Consider the following 17,269-nt stretch of genomic DNA (forward strand, 5'->3'; position numbering starts at 1 on the left):
TTTGTGAAAGGTCTCCTGAGGAAGAAGAAATGAAACACTGCTTGTGTTGAGACCAGAGTGTTGGTTGGATGTTGGATGAAGGGAACAGGTCAACTCTAAATAAGAACTGGATGCTGTGAAGATTTCACGTCTGATGGTGGTTGGGACTGAGTCTGCAGCGGAGTATATGTTCACTTATTTGTTGCACATCGACTTTTCATCTGTGAACGTTGTGTTTTTCATCTTTGAAATTTTCTACTGATTGGATACCGGACATAATTTATGGGGACATGGTTATGTAACATCACAGCTGATGTATAGATTTGTGATGGTTTATTGTAGGTTTGATGTATCCTGTGAAAGAATCTTATGTAGTTGAGGTAGATGAAATGTTAGTTATCAACTGTATGGAGTGATGTATGAGGTCCATTGGGTTGAGTTGGAATATTTGACGTAATAAATGTTCAAAGAGAAAACTAGTGTGATACATTGAGAATTAATATAATTAGTAGAACTAATGAGTACAAGATTTTTGTTGCACGCACAAAAAGTCATCATCGACTAGAAAAACCCCTACGGAAAAATATTTTTACTTTTTTGTATTTTTTATTTTGTGCTTAAACCTGATAGACTCTTGTCATGTACCATTTCCTCTTAAATCATAATTTTTCATAAAGTGCACACAAACACTTATCTTTGAAATGTATGCTCCAGCTTGCGTGTTGATTCCAACGGTCTCGTTTCGGTATTCTTCTTCAGGGAACACTGCAAGACAGAATAACGAAACGAGATCGTTGGAATCAACATGCAAGCTGGAGCATACATTTCAAAGATAACTGTTTGTGTGCACTTTATGAAAAATTATAATTTAAGAGGAAATGGTACATGACAAGAGTCTATCAGATTTAAGCACAAAATAAAAAGTACAAAAAAAATAAAAAATATTTTTCCACGGGGGGTTTTCTAGTCGATGATGACTTTTTGTGCGTGCAACAAAAATCTTTTATAGTAGTTGCCGCATCAGTTGAGACTTTTCCCCCCTTTTCTAATATAGACACCACAGTACTGCTGATTTTGGCTGTTGAGTTATCATGATTAGTGAGCAGTAATTGTTGATCTATGTATGATATTTTGGCAATTTTCATTTTGCCACACGTCCCTTTTCGGCAAAAATTTTAAAAGGTGTTTAAAAAGAATTGAAGTGGTGCAAAGAAAAGCTACAAAAATGGTATGGAATTTGCATTACAAGATGTATGAGGAGAGACTTGCTGACCTGAACATGTACACCCTGGAGGAAAGGAGAAACAGGGGTGACATGATACAGACGTTCAAATATTTGAAAGGTATTAATCCACAAACAAACCTTTTCTGGAGACGGGAAGGCAGTAGAACTAGAGGACATGAAATGAGGTTGAAGGGCGGCACACTCAAGAAAAATGTCAGGAAATATTTTTTCACAGAGAGAGTAGTGGCTACTTGGAATGCCCTCCCGCGGGAGGTGGTGGAGATGAAAACGGTAACGGAAATCAAATATGAAAGAAAATTTGTATTCTTATGTTTTATTGTGTTGAGTATGTGGTTTGTTCCCCGCTTAGATTATTATAGATATAGCGAGCTATAAACTCCATTCACTGGGTAAATATCTCTTATCTGCACCTTTCTCCTCCACCGCTAACTCTAGACTCCGTTCCTTTTATCTTGCTTCACCATATGCCTGGAATCGACTTCCTGAGCCGGTACATCAAGCTCCATCTCTGGCCGTCTTCAAATCTAAGCTAAAAGCCCACCTTTTTGATGCTGATTTTAACTCCTAACCCTTATTCACTTGTTCAGAACCCTTATTTTATCATCCTCACTTTACTATTCCCTTATCTCTTGTTTGTCCTGTTTGTCCTAAATTAGATTGTAAGCTCTGTCGAGCAGGGACGTACGTCTAGTAGCATTATAGAAATGATAAGTAGTAGTAGTATAAATAGTTTTATTATTATTATATGTCATGGCGCAGGGAAAGGGCACCGAGATGCACTTTCACTTCCCGTTTTGCTTGGTGCATGCGCACAGGAGTTTTGTGGTGACTGCATCCATTTGCTTTGAGCACAGGGGAGGGGGCTAGTTTTCAGCGCTATGGTATGTGCTGTCATGCCTCTAGCACTGGCATTTTGAGCATTGGCCCTTGGAAAGTTACCTTTGAATATCAACAATTTCCTTCAAGGTTTTCTTTTTGAGCAATCCTTTGAGGGGGGCACGATAGCGTGAGTAGTTTATTTTTTTTTAAATATCTGTTGCATTTCTGTCTTCCCTAGAAATTAGGCGGGGGGAAAGGGAATGGGACTTGTATACCACCTTTCTGTGGTTTACCCAACTACATTCAAAGCAGTTACATATTATATACAGGTACTTATTTGTACCTGGGACAATGGAGGGTTAAGTGACTTGTCCAGAGTCAGAAGGAGCTGCAGTGGGAATCGAACCCAGTTCTCCAGGATCAGAGTCCGCTGCACTAACCACTAGGCTACTCCTCCTTTTCATTGTGCTGTTGTTTTGAATATAATGTATTATGAACGTTCAATTATAACCAGCCATGAGCCGTCCGTAGATTGGCAGGCTCTAAATATTCTTAATAAACAAAATGAGTCTTTACAAAATTACCTCTAGGAAAGTCGCCACACAGGTCACACCTGCTTTGAGGCTGATTGAATTTGTGCACATATAAGTCAATAGGAATCAGCACTTTTCAGGTCAATATTGAGCCAGTGGCGGTCAGTGTTTTTAATATATCCTAGACCTGGACATTCAGAGCCGAGCTGTAGCTGGGTGAGCAGCAGTACCTGTAAATTATGCAAGTATGACCGATTTTCAGTGCCATATCCAAGTAGGTAACCGGGTAAAGATAGGACTGTTATCTCCCAGTTCAGCCCAAACAGTCCCCAAAGCTGCTAGGACTGTGATGTGCTAATTTCATTTTTGGTGCATGTCCGCTACGCGCGCCCAAAAAATATTTTTTATTTTCTGGCGTACGTCAGCTTCGTGCACCAAGTGGCATTTGGTGCATGTAAGTCATTACCGCCTGGTTACCTGCTCAGCACGGTTTAACGGCGAAGCACCTTTACTTGCCAGTTTTGAATATCAGGAGCTTTAAAGGGTCCTTTTACTAAGGTGCACTGAAAAATGACTTGCGGTAGTGTAGGCGCGGGTTTGGGGCGCGCCTGTAAAAAAGGCCTTTTTCAAATTTTTACCAAAAATTGCCACGTGTCCATTTTGGGTCCGCATCCTTACCACCAGCCGTTGACCTAGCGGTAAAGGCTCACGCGGTAACCGGGCGGTAATGACCTATGCATGTCCAATACGCATGTCCGAAAATGATTTTCCAGATGCGCATATCAGATATGCGCCAAAAATGAAATTACCACAAGAGCCACGCGGTAGCCGAGCGGTAACTCCATTTTGGCATTCGTTGGGTGCACGTAGACGCTTACGCAGCATAGTAAAAGGGCCCCTGAATCTATTGCCAATTCACCCCCGTTCTGCTCATTTTGCACCTCAGAGATTCCCTATACGCGTATCGCATAAATGTAGGCATGATGTTTTCTGAGAACCTTCCTTTATTTGAGAAAACACTGGGACAATATTACCAAGTGCCTTCCTTAGTGTGAAAAGTTTTTTTCCGCGTGGTGAAGCCATTTAAAAAAATATCCCCAAATGATCAGTTTCTGGTATCCCAAGAAAATATCCGAACTGATGATCAAAAAAAGGAATAGTCCAGGTTTTATCAGCCAGTGTGCCCTTTGAGATCTTTGCCAAACTTATTTCATGATGTACCACCTTATCATGTAGTGCAGTTAGAGGAATATAAATCCAGGTCCCAGATTCTGGAATGCCCTAGCTGCAGATCTTCATACAGCACAAAGTCTAACACAATTTAGATTTCTTTCACTGCAAGAAGTTTTGAATTACTGCGTTGTAGTTTGACTTGATGATATAATTCTGTTTTATATTGTATTTTGTGCCGGAAGTGCATGCATGTTAATGTTCGTAGGGTGGACAAAAACTCTAGCGTCAAATGAAGTTACAAAACTTATTTCTCAATCAACAGACACCCCCACAGTCCAGATGCAGCCCGAGTTGCCATCCTGGTTACAGAAAATTAATCAGGGAAGGAGAGCCCATCTGCTGCTACGACTGTATCCCCTGCGCAGAAGGAGAGGTCTCCAACCAAACCGGTGGGTGATATCATGGAACACCTGGGGTAAACGTAGATACAGGTAATTCATTCATTATGGTCCCAGGTCTGTGGAATTAGGCAGAGGAGCAAATCTCCAGGAACTGTGATTGATGATTCCACAGGCTCGATATTTGAAAAATAAGGGAAAATACCCCAGAAGATAGTCCCCCGTTTTCCATCAGCTGAATAATCAGGTCTTCATGATGGTTCGGGAACTGCCTTTTATCTCTTTTATCTGGAAAAGATCATTAGGAAAGACCAGCTCCCTCAGCCTAGGCCAAGGACAGAGGCTTTGATAGGTTTTTCCCAAATAGAATATCAAATTTTTAATAAACTTGAGATCTTGAAACTCTGAACCTCAAAGAATGCATCAGTCCTATTGTGAGGGCTATCACAGTGAGGTGTGCAAAGATAAAATATGGTAGAATGAAATCCTTCCCCTGAACTCTCAATATCTTTGGGATTTGTTTTATGCAAACCCTGTTGGTCCACATTTTATTATTTTTTACAATAAACGTGGCATTTGTCATTCACTCCAAGCCAGGGGCAGACTGACTATTCAGGTAACCAGGCAGTGCCCAAGGGCCCAGAGGCTCTAGGGGGCCCAGAGGCTCTGCCTGGATGCCCGCCACATACTACAGCCCTCCTCGGTCCTACCTTTAAAGGCGCGCCGCTGGTGATCTAGTGGCCTATGCAAGGGGGGGGGGCATGTTCTTTCCTGCCTGTTGTGCTGCTGTTATTCCCCCTGCCTGACACTGCCGTATTTTTAAAACGGTAGCCGAGACTCCCTACAGAAGTCTCGCAACTGTCGAGATCCGTGAGACTACCACAGGAAGTCTCTGCCGCCATTTTGAAAACATGGCTGCGCCAGCAGGCAGAAGAGTAGCAGCAGCACAGCGTGCAGGAAAGAATATGCTCCTCCCCATGCAGAGGACCACTAGGGCCCTTCAGGGAGGATCAGGGCAGCAGAAGCATCAGCTGCGGCATTAGGGAGGGCAGCAGCACAGTGGTAGAGGTTGTGTCGGACCGCGGCCAGGCGAGGGGCCCAGACCACCCTCAGTGCTCCCCTGCTCCAAGCTTTGGGGGTTTTTTTTCACTTTTTCTACCTTTTGGTGTTTGTTATTAAATGCAGCCGCTTTATTGGCGACCATAAGAATTAGAGTGTGGTGAACATATCTTGCACTAACTCAAAGTGCAGTCCACTCTCATCCTCTACCCACATGAGTAACCATACTGGGTCAGACCAATGGTCCATCTAGCCCAGTATCCTGTTTTCCAAACAGTGGCCAAGCCAGGCCACAAGTAACTGGCAGAAACCCAAATCCTGGCAACATTCCAGAACCCTAAAGAGTAACGAGATTCTGAAATCATAATGAATAGCAAGATTCCATGCAGAATCTCAAAGAGTAGCAACATTCCAGAACCAAAAAGAGTAACAAGATTCCAGAATCCCAGAGAGCAACAAGATTCCGGAATCATAATGATTAGCAAGATTCCATGAAGAATCTCAAAGAGTAGCAACATTCTGGAACCCTAAAGAGTACCAACGTTCCATGGTACAAATCCCAGGGCAAGCAGTGGCTTCCCATGTCTGTCCCAATAGCAGACTATGGACCTTTCTTCCAGGAACATATCCAAACCTGTTTTAAACCCAGATACACTAACTGTTGTTACCACCTCCTCCGGCAAAGAGTTCCAGAGCTTAACTATTCGTTAAGTGGAACTTCCTCGAGTGTCCCCTAGTCTTTGTACTTTGGAATGAGTAAAAATCGATTTACTTCTACTTGTTCTACACCACTCAGGATTTTGTAGACATGAACTTAGCATGTGAATTAGAGTGCTTGGCTGAAAGGTTAAAGCGCTCTTGCTATTTTCTGCAGTAACTTTTCAATGCACATTAGTAACCAGGCTCAATGGTATTTGTGAGATAATGAGACAATATTCTTTCTTTTCAGATATGGACATCTGTACAACATGCCCAGAGGATCAATGGCCCAATCAGAAGAGAGATGCCTGTATCCCCAAAGTGAAAACCTTCCTATCTTATGAGGAACCTCTAGGGATAGCTTTAACTTCCTCAGCATTTCTTCTTTTTGGTCAATGCTGTCATCCTGGAAATCTTTATTCATTACCGAGACACTCCCATAGTGAGAGCCAACAACCGAGACCTCAGTTACATTCTTCTCACCTCCCTCATGTTCTGCTTCCTCTGCTCATTGGTATTCATTTGCCTTCCTGAGGACAGACCTGCGTTCTTCCGACAGACTGCCTTTGGATCACTTTCTCCATTGCTCCTCTCCTCTATCCTAGCAAAAACCATCACTGTGGGTCACCGGCCTTTCATGCCACCAAACCTGGAAGCAGGCCTCCAGAAAGTGGATGGGTTCCAGGATCTCTAACTCTATAATCTTTTCTGTTCCCTTATTCAACCTGTTCTGTGTCCTTGCCTGGTTGTTTACTGCTCCCCCATTCTCATATCTAAACATGTCGATCAGAACACATGGAACAATACTAATGGAATGTAATGAAGGGTCAATAGTTGCATTTTACTGTGTTCTGGGTTACCTTGGATTTCTGGCTGGCATCAGCTTCATCGTAGCTTTCCTAGCAAGAAATCTCCCCGACACTTTCAATGAGGCCAAGTACATCACCTTCAGCATGCTGGTGTTCTGCAGCGTCTGGATCTCCTTCATCCCAACATACCTGAGCACGAAGGGCAAATTCATGGTGGCAGTGGAGATATTTGCTATCTTGGCCTCCAGTGCTGGACTTCTGGGCTGTATCTTTTTCCCTAAATGCTACATTATTCTAATGAGGCCTGAAATGAACAGCAGGAAGTTCCTTATAAAAATGTAATGACTTACGGTGATGTAAACACAGAAGAACACGGTTTTCGCAGACCCAAAGCAGCATAGAACACAGCAAAGATGACACAAGCATGAGATCTTAGACGATGTGTAAAAAAGTCCACTTTAATTGATAAGTCCAAACCAATGTAATAATTCAAGAAGACTCAACACTGCATGTTTCAGCCCATTGGCCTGCCTCAGGAGTCTCAGTATTCTAAATAAAACACATATACATATACAAAATATAAAAAATATTACATATACATTTTTTTAAAAAGGCACGATCAATCAAATCAATCCAACCAATCTACACAGATAAACCACTCCATAGCATCATAAATACAAAAAATATATATAAAAATATATCTGGACCAAATAATAAAACTTATGGCAAGCCTTCTGTGCAGGATATGTAAAAACACCTGTGTGTTCAAAATGTGAGGCCCCTGAAAACCAACTCCTAGATGACCTTTGGACACGTTCAAAGATAAAAGCCTTTTGGAGATCAATTATGGTTTATCTCCAATGAATTATAAACCATCATTTGAAGGTGTCTTCTGTCATAGAGCCTCCCTCTTGGGGTCCCAGGGTCCAGATGAAAGCCTTTTTTGGGGGCAAAGCTTTCATTGTAGGACAGAAATGTATTTTTAGTTACTGGACTCAGGATACGTCTCCATCTTACTAGATGTGGAGGAATAGGCTTCACGCTTTAATGATTGGGGAGGCATGGTCGGCCAGGCCATACCAGAAGAGACAAACTAAATTTCTTGCCTTTTTGAGAACCTATTTGGATTACTTATCTGCTATGGCCCGGAGCCAAGTTCTAAACAAATTTCACAGAACTTAATATCCTTCATACCTCTTGCGAAGCAGGAGGGAGGGAGGGTAGGAACTTAGAGCAGTTTGGTACAGGGGGAGGGTCTATAGCCTACATCTAGGACTATCAGAGTCAAGGTCTTAGATCTTTAGAATAGGGTGTGTAATCTATTTGTATGCGGAAAGGGGTAGATTCTGGAACCTGAGGAGACATTAGTGTGTAATAGTGTGCAATGTTCCTGTCCCCAGGAAGGGTCAATTCTTATCACCTGTAACCCTAGTTGATTTGTTTGTTTATATATCAATAAACAGAATCTTTAATCCATAAAAATGTAATGAGTTAAAGCCCTAGAAGTGATCGTGGTAACCATTTTATGCAAAGGAAAATCAATATATACTGTAATAAACCAAGGAATTTGGTATTGGTTTCTGTTATGTTTGACTTCACACACAGTGCAGATATGATTGAATACTTGTGAAGAGCCAGGAAAATAGGCAAGAAAGTTCTCCAGGGAGAAGCACAGGAGGGTAAGTTTTACCCCTGAAACCTTAAGGACTACAAACCCCAGCTTTTCCGAGATAGATTACCCACCCTTCACCGGGGCAGGGGGGAGGGAATAGACCCTTCCATTTCCTCTGAAAGCCAGGAAGACTACAGTTACCAGCTGCCCTGGGATAGAATACCTGACCCTGCCCAGGAAGGTAGGCGGGCCACTAGGATTCCCAGGCTCCTAGGAGGGGAGGGTGATGACCTGGCTCAGGAGGCGTGATCAGGGGGATTGGAAGCAGCTGGGGGAAGAGCAGCAGGAGGAACCGATGGACTGGCAGCCCTTAGGGGAAGTTCAGGGGATTTCCCAAGGAGAGGAAGCTGCTGGGCCAGAGCCTATGGATATCTCTGCCCGGGCTAAGGTTAAAGGGGAGAAGCTGAAAGGTTTTATAGCGTCCGTGCTCTCTAGCTTGGTGCGAGGGTGAAGGAAAGACTCCTAATGGCCCTTAGAATGTGCAGTGCTGGAGTCAGCTCCAGGCTCCCGGCAAGGACGGTTTCCTGAGGGAGGGGGGGGGGGGGGGGGAAGTAATACCAGACAAAATGCTCAAGCCTGCCCTATGCAGGGTAAGAAAGGGAGGAGGTCTCGTTAGCCTCTGCACATACCAGGGGGTGAAGAAGCAAAGGTTTTGAGTTGAAAACTGTGGAACTGTTCTGTATAAATATATGAACTTTGTTCTGGGGAGAGTGGATGAATTAACTTTGGGGCTGGTGGGAACTTATTTCAATTTATCAATGACTTTGGGGGACCAGTATATGAGCACGCCTTGTTTATGTGAAACAGGTTTTCTCCCAGGAAGGTGTTAACTTGTGGAGGGAGAAGACACCTGAACAAAGAAGGCTCTGTTTTGTAAAACTGCCCTAGGCAAAAACCTAGATGAACTGGGAGACTGAATGCTCAGGGCCTTGAAGGGCCCAGTGGTTTCCCAAACCTGGTCCTGGAGGCACTCCAGCCAGTCAGGTTTTCAGGACATCCACAATGAGTATTCACAAAACAGATTGCAGGCAATGGAGGCAGTGCATGCAAATCTCTCTCATGAATATTCATTGTGGATATCCCGAAAACCTGACCGGCTAGGGTGCCTCCGGGACCTGGTTTACCCACAAATTAGTGTGCCATCATGCCAGTACAGTAACTGCCTGTGCTTGTGCAGGCTAATTCTCAGTAACCCCTAAGCTCTGGGGTTACTGTAGAGCTGCCAAATTACCCATTCCAGGAGGGAGACTTTTGGCCAGTCCTGGATGCCTGCCAACTTCATCCTGGTGCATTATGGGATCTGCAGCACTGATTTCAATGGCTAGAATACTACAAATACTACACTGCTTTGGGATGTAACTTTAAAATCAGGACTGGCCAAAAAGTCTTCCTCCTGGAATGAGTAACTTGACAGCTCTGTTACTGTGCAAGGCATGACCGAGAGAGAGTTAGGAGGGGCTGCTGATGTTATATCTAGGGTTCCCATATGGCTCCAGAAAAAGGAGGACAGATTAAGCCAGTCTGGGTTTTACATTCATTGCTTTCAATGGAAGCAAAACCCAGACTGGATAAATGTGCCCTCCTTTTTCTGGAGCCATATGGTAACCCTAGTTTATATCAGTATAAGCAGGAGGGATAATACTACTGATACATCTGTATTAGATTTAGTTGTATTTTTTAAATCGAATCCAAAAGAAAAGAAATAAAACACAGGATCACTCCCTTTCAATATGATAAGAAATTTCCTATATAATGATCTCTGATGAACTGGATACCAATCCCTTATTCCTCTAGTTTTGGAAATAACTTTGATAAATCCAACTCAAAGATTGAAGATATTAATGTGATGGGCCAGGTAGATCTAGAAACCGGGAATCCGTACCAAGGCGCAGGCGAGGCAGACATCTATCCTATTGAGGGACTACAATTCCCAGTTTCCCTAGGGTAGATCACCTGACTCCGGTAGACCAGTTCACCCACACTACAATTCTCAGGATCCTCAGAGGGGGTGCCAGACTCTTTCAGAGGGGTTAAACCAGACTACAAATCCCTGGTTCCTGAGAGAGAAGCCCATGACCGTTTCAGGCAAGCTAATGGCAAGAGGGGTGGAACCCATGGAGATGCCGGCAGAGGGGGGTTCAGAGACTCAAGAGATGGATGTGGGGACTGAAATAGAGCCCATGGATACCTCTGCCCTATCCCAGGTAGAGAGGGGGGAAACCTACTAGTTTGTTGGCAACTTTGGTGGTTAGTTTGATTCAATATGTGGAGAGGAAGCTTAATAGAAGCACCTGAGCAAGTTCCCCGAAAATTGTAACAGAAGCCTGTCACAGAACTAAGGTTTTACCCAGGGGGAGAGAGGATACCAGAGGTGAATTGCTGGTGTGAAAGGGAGGGGGTCCCTTTTCCTCAGGATATTCTCTTCAGGGAAGGATACAGAAGGCTTTGAATTTGACTTTGCTGAATAAACCTTTGGAGACTGCTTTGAGTTTGGGGAGGGCAGAGTTGTTGAGGACTTTGTTGCTGTTAATTAAAGAAGGTTCCCCTTTTGTTTAATACTCCCGATAAAATGAGACTGTAAGCTGGCTGCTTCTATGAACTGAGCTGTTGGAAGCATATGGTCTCGGGGGAGACTATTCCCAATAAAATGAAGAGAACTGTGCATTTATGTTTTGCCATAGTTTGAGTTACTGAGTAATTGGAAAGTTCTCTGGAAAACCCAGGGTGGAGTCGTGCTCTGGGACTGGACAAAGGCAGAGCCCAGACGGGCCACGGAGGCGGGTGACAAGTGACATTATTCTGTATACAGCGACCCCTGCCCTATCCTGCAGGGGATTTATATCTGGTAGATTCTGATTAAAAAGCATATTTTCGATTTAATTTATTTTCTATGGATTCTAAACCAAATGCACAATTCCTCTGACTTGATATTATTAAACTTCTCACCAAGCAATCCTTTCCAATTAACATTTGTCTTCTTGCATTTAATGAAGGTGAAACTTCTGTAAGTTCATATTCATAAGCAACCTATATTTAATATTAAATGCATAGATCAGCAGAAGATATCCCTAGAGGCTGAACCTTTCAGGAGCAGAGTCCTATAAAGATCATACGGTTTCCACACAGCTGCTGGATACTCGCTCGGATCACAGTTCACATCAACATCAGCAGAAGACTTCCGTGGTCCATCCGTGACGTGATCTGTGTCCAGTTTTGAAACCGCTTGGTTAATGCACAATCTTTTCTGTCGGCAAGACAAAGATTCAAAAAGGTAGGGTTCACCTACTAGGAAGATCAGCCGTTTTTCACCTTGAACGATGAAAACTCATCCCCTTCTGATTTCATTAATACTGTACGCTGATCTCTGGAAGACCACTGAGTGCCAATGTTCGCTGCTAAGTAGGGAGGTTCGGGAACACAACTACTACAGGGATGGTGACGTTATAATCGGGGGATTCGTTCAAGAGTACAGTAAAATACTAACTCCATTCTTCAAGAGTACTGTAGAGTTTTATGAAGAAACACAGTAAGTTGCATCGTGTTTTACTCCTATCTGAGATGTGCTTTTGGGTTTCATTATGACTGACATGAACGACAGCTGTAACTTAGGGGTCTTTAAAATTACATTTAAGGGTTCAATTTGCCCAGTCAGCAGACATTTTACTTACCACTCAAGACATACACAGATGAGAAACTCCAGCTGCTAATGTTTTATCATGTTGTGGTTTTATATGCAGATCACATTTTGGGGACGAAACGATTTTCAAAACCGATACACATGCCTTGATCGTCCTGTCCAAAAAATGTCTTTTTTTGTCACTTTTTAAGCAGCCAGTGAGAAGGTATTCCCAGGTGTGTTTTGACCTGTCAAGAAAAGCAGAGAATGTGCACGATATTTTCACAAGAAGAGCAGCGTATTTTCCCTTCTCAATCGCCCCACCCAAAAAAAGCAGGTGCGGTCACATTTAACGCACATATTTCACAGTCAGTGCAAAGTGAAGAACATTTAAGAGAAGGGCACAATGAGGAGGGGGTAACGAGGGATTCAAGAGGGTTTTTTTTTCCTGTAGGGAAAGGATGATTTTTTTTCCAGAAATAAAATTGTGATCACTATAGGAGAGCAGAGGTATTGCTTCCTCGGGAGGGATTTGGCTTTGCTGGATGAACTTTTGGGACTGCTTTGAGTTTGGGGAGGGAGTGGGGTGCTTTATCTTAAACCCAGATTTTAATAGCTACAAGATAAGTTGGCAGTAGGGTGATTGTGGTGTCCACAAGCACCCCACATCCCTCCAAGAGGCTCCCCTGCCCTCCCCAAACTCAAAGCAGAAATATAGTGATACACAACTTATGGCATCCGTCTGGTAGCTAATTAGTATCTGGTTTTGATACTAATTAACTACGAGATGGATGCCCTAAGTTGTGTATCACTATCTGTCATTGCCTCTCACCAGCAGTTACCTTGTTAGAAGTGCCTTTTAATATCAGCCCCAATATTTTCAAAAGGGATACCCAAAGCTCTATAATGTATTTACAGAGAGCACTTTCTTGGTTAATCTGCTGACTTCTACTTATTCAAAGCTTCTGCCTTCCTTTTAAAAGCCATTTGATCTTTAATCACCTCTGCTGTTTGTTTGTCACCTTCTGCTAATTGTTCCCAAAAGTTTCCATCTAAGCATCACGTACATAGTAAATGACAGCAGATAAAGACCTGTACGGTCCATCCAGTCTGCCCAACAAGATAAACTCATTTTACATGGTATGTGATACTTTATATGTATACCCCAGTTTGATTTGTCCTTGCCATTCTCAGGGCACAGACCGTAAAAGTCTTGTACTAAACGTTCTGAAGCTAATTTCGAAGCCCCTTGAACTTTACACTCCATATCTATTCAGTTACAATCAGGGCACAGACTGTAGAAGTCTGCCCAGCATGGGTTTTACTTCCCAACTGCCGGCGTCACCACCCAATCTCCGCTAAGATTCCGTGGATCCATTCCTTCTAAACAGGATTCATTTGTGTTTATCCCACGCATGTTTGAATTCCATTACCGTTTTCATCTCCGCCACCTCCCGCGGGAAGGCATTCCACATATCCACCACCCTCTCCGTGAAAAAATATTTCCTGACATTAGTCCTGAGTCTGCCCCCCTTCACCTCAATTCATGTCCTCTAGTTCTACCGCCTTCCCGTCTCCAGGAAAAAGTTTGTTGGCAGATTAATAGCTTTCAAATAGTTGAACATCTGTATCAAACATCTACATCTTGAGCCTTCCCTACATATTTGGTGACCACAGGAAATTAATTAATGTGCCAAAGAGAGATATTCAAGTGCACCATAGGGGTTTACTCACTCGCATATCTCAGTTGCCTCTGATTTGTTCCAATTGTAGTTTCGGCCTCTATCAAAGGTATTTTGCTACAATAGGCACCTGTCTCTGATCTCCCGGGATGGGGCGAGGGCCCTTCCTTTGGTCAGAACACTCTCCAGGGGCTGAATCCCCTGTGCACCTCCATTCAATTTCTGTGGAATTAGAAAGGTACAGAGATGGGCGACAAAAATGATAAAGAGGATGGGATGACTTCCCTATGAGGACAGGCTGAAACATCTAGGGCTCTTCAGCTTGGAAAAGAGACAACTGAGGAAAGATATGATAGAGGTCTATAAAATAATGAGTGGAGTGGAACGGGTAGACGTGAATCGCTTGTTTACTCTTTCCAAAAATAATAGGAATAGGGGGCATGCGATGAAGCTACAAAGTAGTAAATTTAATACGAACCATAGACAATTTTTCTTCACTCAACATATACTTAAACTCTGAAATTCGTTGCCAGAGAATGTGGTAAAGGCGGTTAGCTTAGCGGAGTTTTAAAAGGGTCTGGACGGCTTCCTAAAGGAAAAGTCCATAGACCATTATTAAGATGGACTTCGGGAAAATCCACCACTTATTTTTAGGATAAGCAGCATAAAATGTATTGTATTATTATGGGATCTTGCCAGGTGTTTGTGACCTGGATTGGCCACTGTTGGAGAGGCTTGATGGGCCTTTGGTCTGTCCCAGTACGGCAATACTTATGTACTTATAGCCGCCTCTCTCTTGTCGCCTCCTGGTTGCACTGATGGCTGTGCTCCTCAGGACCGAGCAAGCTTCCATAGAGACCTGCACCCTTATCTGAACGCAAGTTTGTGGGGGTTCACTTAAGTAGCTAACAGCGAAATACGGTCCGTGGTGGGCCCCTCTAGCCTGGTTCAAAATATAAGTGCACTTGTTACATTGTTGAGTGAATGAAGAACGTGGAATCACAATTGCAACACAACTGAATTATTTTCCTGGTTCTAGAAGACTTTGTTTATTTTTGATACATGGTGATATCTTTTAAGTACAATGATTAAGTTGGCTGAGTGTTTTCCATCATCGGATCTATGAACCTGTGCCAGATCTGCAAATTCTTGGCATCTTCTGAGCACAAATATTTTTTCTGAAAAAGGCTCCCTTTTTTTTTTTGTTTTTTTGAACATTTGAATATCATTGTGTTGCTGTGGGTTATTTTGTTTGTTATCTAAGTACTTACCTGTCAGTGCAGTGTAAACCTAGCAGCCCCCAAATGTTTATATTTTTTTAGTATCCATACTCACTCTGGAAGGCACAGGAACTGCATCAACACCTGACACCAAGGTTTTCCCTTTGAAGCACCAGAGAAACCATTCAAAGTTTCCTGGGCATTGGAGGTATTCTGGCTCTTGCCTAAAGGAAAGACTCGGACATTTTCCTTCCATTTATCTATCGAGGTAAGGTCAAATGTCAGTCGAAAATTAGTAAGGCATGAAGTTTCAAACAATGCATCAACCGAGCACAACACATCTTAAAAATCTCATGGATAGTGGCAATATTTAGGACTATTCAGATAACACAAGGCCGTGAGCCCCAGAGCATCCAAACTGCCATCAACTTTTAATTCAATAAATTCTAGCCAGCCAATAACCTGTTTGTTCAAAATGTATCTGGTCAGCATATAGAGCAGTGAAACAAAGTGGGCTTCAAGACATATCCATTCCTACCCTAGCTGAAGTAATATTTAACCATCTCTCTGACCTCATGTGCATCTTTCTTTAAATTAGTCCCCTTATTTTCTTACTCCAGTTACTCTATTTTAACTGTCTCTATGCTCCATCTTTGCTGTCTAATAAAATGTTCTATTACGTATTGTGTTGACATTATAAGTAGTAACTATGCCATACTTTGTATTGTTATTTGAATATTTTTACTGCTGTAATTGTCTATTGCTCATGTTTGATCTATTCTTACTGTACACCGCCTTGAGTGAATTCCTTCAAAAAGGCGGTAAATAAATCCTAATTAATAAGCAATTAACCCAACCAACTTTTTGCCCCACATAGCATCAAGAACTAGGAAGTTGTTTTTGCAGCGAGGCGGCATCAGTTAGTCTGCTTTGATCCCCCAAACTAAAAAGCGTTCTTCTGCCCCTGAGTCCATGGGTGGAGGAGGAGGAGTTTTGAAATCTAAAATTTGCCATTACCTTTTGAAGTTGAAGTTACCTGGAGAAACCTTTTGAATATTGCCCTCTATGGAGGTGGACCCATCTGTTGGAAGAGAACCAAGAGGTAGATTCATAAATGGCTCCAAAATCCAATTTTATAACAGCAATTGGGCATTAAGGGGCAATTTTACTAAGCCACGTAGGCACCTATGCGTACCCAACGAGGGTCAATTTGGAAAATCCGTCTGGCTACTGCTTGGCCCGGGTGGTAATTTCATTTTTTATGCACGTCCACTACGTGCGCCGGAAAATCATTTTTATTTTCTGGCACACGGAGCTCACCGGGCCCTAAAAGGCATTGTATGCGCGTAGACCATTACCGCCCGGTTAAGGTGTGAGACCTTACCGCTAAGTCGATGGGTAGCGGTAAGGTCTCAGACCCAAAATAGACGCGTGTCAATTTCCATTTTGCCACACGTCCATTTTCGGCCCAAATTTTTAAAAAAGGTATTTTTTACAGGTGCTCTGAAAAATGGATCTGCACATGTCCAAAACACGCACCTACACTAGCACAGGTCATTTTTCAGCGCACCTTAGTAAAAGGACCCCTAAATTGCCGTTATAGAATAGAACATTGTCAGCATGTATGTGCATACACAGACGCTCTTACCATAGCTCACCAGCTACCAACTTCCTGTGCAGTTTGGCTTTGTTTATTTGTTCCTGCTCCACGATTACTTGTGTTGCTGTTTCCTGTAGATTTGCTGGAGTTACACATAAGTGACAGTATTCTCTAACTTATGCACATGACGGTTTTGGTTTCGGCTTCAGTTCCGGCTGAAACCAAGCGGTGGATTTCGGCTGCAGATTCGGTTTCACTGTAAGCCAAAACCAGCAGTTTTGGTGGGCCTCTGCATAAAGTAAATGCTTCCATTGGAACTCTACCCCAGTTTCCATCTAGAACATACTCACATTTATGCTGTTTTTGGAGCAGATGTAATTCGGGTGCTATTGTATAGGTAAATCAGCACTTATGTTGCCTTTAGAAAATAGTATAAATAGGTGAATTTTAAAAAATATTTCTAGGTGCCTTATTATAATAAAATTATCTTCTTAATGTCATTACAGATATTTTCCAGAAGATACCTATAACTTCTTGGCCTTCGTTTTTGCGGTGGAGGAAATTAACAACAGCTCGGAGCTCTTACCCAACATCACACTGGGGCTTCATATTGAAGAGTCTTTCAGGCATACACACCACATACTTCCTGCAGCCTTCAATATTTTGGCCGGACAACGCACGTTAGTAAATTTCAATTGCAATTCATCTCGCACGGTGGCTGCTATCATTGAAGGTTTACCGGCTGAGGAATCATATCGATTTTA

The 17,269-nt window shown here is 42.8% G+C and overlaps 1 pseudogene; it reads left to right on the forward strand.

Annotated features, from left to right (window-relative positions):
* Positions 1-4,039: 4,039 nt before the first annotated feature.
* LOC115464585 lies at positions 4,040-7,057 on the forward strand (annotated as a pseudogene).
* Positions 7,058-17,269: the final 10,212 nt, after the last annotated feature.

Source organism: Microcaecilia unicolor, chromosome 3, assembly GCF_901765095.1.
Source record: "Microcaecilia unicolor chromosome 3, aMicUni1.1, whole genome shotgun sequence".
Lineage (NCBI taxonomy): Eukaryota > Metazoa > Chordata > Amphibia > Gymnophiona > Siphonopidae > Microcaecilia > Microcaecilia unicolor.